Here is a 3460-nt window from a genome sequence, read left to right as displayed (position 1 = left end):
TTTTTTTTTTTTTTTTTTTTCTGTTTTTCTTTGGGTTTGGTTAAACTTGTAGCTTTAATGTTTTGCTCGTTGTTGTACACCAAATATGCATATGGGTATAAGTTAAGGTTCTGAAGGCAATCTTACTTTTTTGCATGTTTCTTGACTTCTTGGAATTACGTGTCCATCCTTAACATTGTATATATGAGATTACAAGACAACGTTCTTTAGTAAAACAGCTTCACTTCATTAAAAGCAGGCAATATCCAGTTTTGTTTACAGTTTGCACTTCTACTTTGGGTGGTGAAAATCTATTAAATAGTTCACTGGAACATTAACACTTCTGAAAACTGGAAGAATGTTTAAGAGCTTCAGTAACAGAGTAGACTAAGGCCCCTGGCAGTTCTTCAGTTTAAGAAGTGATGGGATCTCTAATCCATGATCCCTACCATACATGTGCATGGCAGGACATGTGATTTTGGGTTTGGAGATTAAATCCCAGCTGTGCCTTACTTGCTGGTGCAGGGGAAGCGTGGGAGCCCAGGCTCATGATCCCCAGCACCCCTGTATGAGCAAGATGCAACTGGGATGCTTACAATCATCTGATTGTCAAAACCCCAGATGAAGGGCACAGGCACCTTGGGATTGGTTGCTGGGAATTGGTTGCTGCAGTCCAATTCTGGGGTCCCTATGAGATGGGGACTAGTAAAAACCCATGTGCTGCTTGGCTGTGGAGCATGGGGTTGTTTTTTTTTAAAGTTGTGACACATGGGGAGCCGGGCATCAGGCTGCTGCACCCTGATACCAGGCTCTGTGTGCATGGGGAACTGTATAAACCCTATGTGCTCCCCAGCTGGGTGGCACACAGGTTTTTTACTCCTCCCTGGAATCTGGTTGCAGCAACTGATGCCCAGGTTCCCTTGTGCTGGGATCTATAAAGCCATGTGTAGTGCCCAGCTGGGTGGTGCACAGGGTTTTGACAGGTCCCTGGGTACAAGTGGCCACATGTTCAGTTTAAGGCATGATAAAAATGAACCACAGTTATGCCAGTATCTTTTAAGTATCATTTTCACAGTTGAAGAACTATCCCAATGGTTTTTTTCTAATGTGAAGTCATAACTTCCCTCCCTTCATTTTTATAGATCAGTGACTCCCAAAACAGTATCCCTGAAACAGTTTTTCTATTGCATGCCTCTTGTCTGATGTCTTTTGTACATGGGCCACATTACCCTGTTACATTCCTTTAGGAGCTCAAATTTATTATATTTAAATACTGTTAAGGACTGTATTTATATCAAACTGTAAAGACTGCATGGCCCAACACACCCTTTTATATGTTTTCTACCTTTATCTCACTCAAGTTGCTTTTTAACTACTGTCCAAAGTCTTTTGTACTGCCAAATTGGATAGCTAATACACATCTTTTTGTTTTTGTCTTGAACTTTAATATTGTTAAATATTTAGCAGTGTACAAGATTGTTTATATTTGAGTGAGGAGATGGGTGGGAAGGGTGTATGTGTGTGTTGGACCTCTAGAAATTGCAAAACCAGGATTATCTTGGTCTGTGCATGTATAAAACTTCCAACTTTGGAGGCACAGCCTGGTATCTTTCCTAGCTTACTTCCTTTTTCATGTTGATATTTGTACTGCAGTTTAGTCTTCAGTGGGAATATTCCATCTTTCTATCCAACCTCTAGCTCCTTCCTACTGTGCATCTGCTTTAACTGCTTTCTGTCTCTGACTGCTTCTTTACATGTGAATATATACGTTTCTCAGTTTTTAAGGGGAAAAAAAACTGAAGTCCAGCTTCCATTTTGCCTAGGGTGCCGAAGTGGATCATTTCTGACTTATTTTCTCTCCCTTAGTTCAGGCTCCCATTTGTAGAGGGCTACAGCATTGGACATTCATCCTGACCCTTAATCTGGTCCTTTCTTTTTTTCTTTCTTGAGGTGCATGAAGGTGTGTAGGGGTGTAAGTTGTAGCTCTGATGGTTTAAGGACATAGGCAGGTAAGGTTCTGTGGATAAATCCAATCTCTTTTATTAGACCAACTAAAATATCTGGAAAAAAGATCTCAGATTTTCCTGAAGGTCTGTACTGTAGGGTTTTTCTGTTTAGTTTTGTTTTTGCTTGCTTTTCACCTTTTTTGGTTCAGGGCTTGAAGTATAAAAATGATGTTGCAAAATTAATTATTGAGAAGCTGAAAGAAAAGAGGATCTTTCTAATTAGGCTTGTAATGCCATTTCTTTAATGTGTATCTAGATGTCTTAACCAGCAGCAAGGGATGAATCTTGAAGCTGTTTGCCTTTTCTTGGCAGGCAGGTGATGTGCTTTTTGTTAACTTTGTCTTGATCAAGTTAATATAACACAATTGGAAAAAACTTGTTTAAGGTCCTGCTTATGCTGGGATTTAAGGTGTGATATGAACATATTCTAAAAACCCACAAAACCTGCTGAGGGGCTGTGCATCTCTTCTGGGAGAAGCTGCTTTTATGATGTATTGAAAAGCGCAAGAGTTACTTTAAAGAGCTTTTTAATTCATTCTTCCATAAAGTATATAGAGGATGTCAGGTCTGAGCTGCTCTGGTCTGCTGGAAGGCTCCTTGAACACCGAAATAATTGGCAACTTTCTCAGTCTTTAGCTGAACTGGCTAGATACTGTTTTCCCCTTCCCTAAGCTTGTTTGGGTGTGTTAGGAGTACAGTATTAATAAAAGCCCTTCCTTCTGTTACTCAGACTTCGCTGGATTAGATGCTCAGAGGTTATAATGTTGGTGCTATCTCATTGGCCTCGGTTTCTTATCACTGGACTGGTCCAGCTTTTTACATCTGGAGTTTTTGTGTCTTACCTCTGAACTCGGGCTGTTCTCTCCCTGCTACCTGGGCTTTGCCTGACGAAGTCCGCGACAGCTTTTATTTATCCATTGATGTGACTTTGGGGGGGAGAAACGTTCGCACTGTTCTGGATTGACACCGAATTAGATGAAATGGTTCATGAGGTGGCTGTCCCGATCTTAAGCAGAACTAGGAAGCGAAGGGGGAGAGAGGGGGGCCCCTCGGTGCAACTACCGCTTGTAATGGGTGCGGAGTTGCCCACAAGGAGCGGAGCGGGCCGGGCTCCGGGAGGCTGCGATGGGGCTCTGCGGCCGCGGGGCCTTGCCCGGAGCCGCCCGTGGCGAGCGCCCCTTCTCCGCGGCGTCTCCTTGGCTGTGACGGGCGCTCTGCCCCGCTGTTTGTTTGCTCGCCGGATCATGTGAGCCCGGCGGGGTGGGGTGGACGCCGCCGCCACTTCTCCCTCCTTCCCGCCTGTGCTGCCAGGCCGGAGCTAGGAGGAGCTCGAGCAGCGCAGGGAGCCGGGCGGGCCTCGGGCAGCAAATGGCTTTTGCACCGCGGGACTGCCCGGCTCCGCTGCTCCCTCGGGCTCCGCGGCTGCGTCCCGCCAGCCCGGCCCGGCTCCCTGCGGCCGGCGGGGGGAGGCGCGG

General features: G+C 45.2%; 1 protein-coding gene across 3 annotated transcripts in view; it reads left to right on the top strand.

Moving 5' to 3' along the window:
• SIAH1 (siah E3 ubiquitin protein ligase 1) overlaps positions 1-3460 on the top strand; it is a 36033-nt gene that overhangs the window by 21900 nt on the left and 10673 nt on the right. The gene's annotated exons all lie outside the window — the stretch shown is intronic.

Source organism: Gavialis gangeticus, unplaced genomic scaffold, assembly GCF_001723915.1.
Source record: "Gavialis gangeticus isolate Ggan-Ray unplaced genomic scaffold, GavGan_comp1, whole genome shotgun sequence".
In the NCBI taxonomy this organism is placed as follows: domain Eukaryota; kingdom Metazoa; phylum Chordata; order Crocodylia; family Gavialidae; genus Gavialis; species Gavialis gangeticus.
Note: the sequence above shows the minus strand (reverse complement) of the source record. Positions and strands in the feature narration are given on the sequence as shown.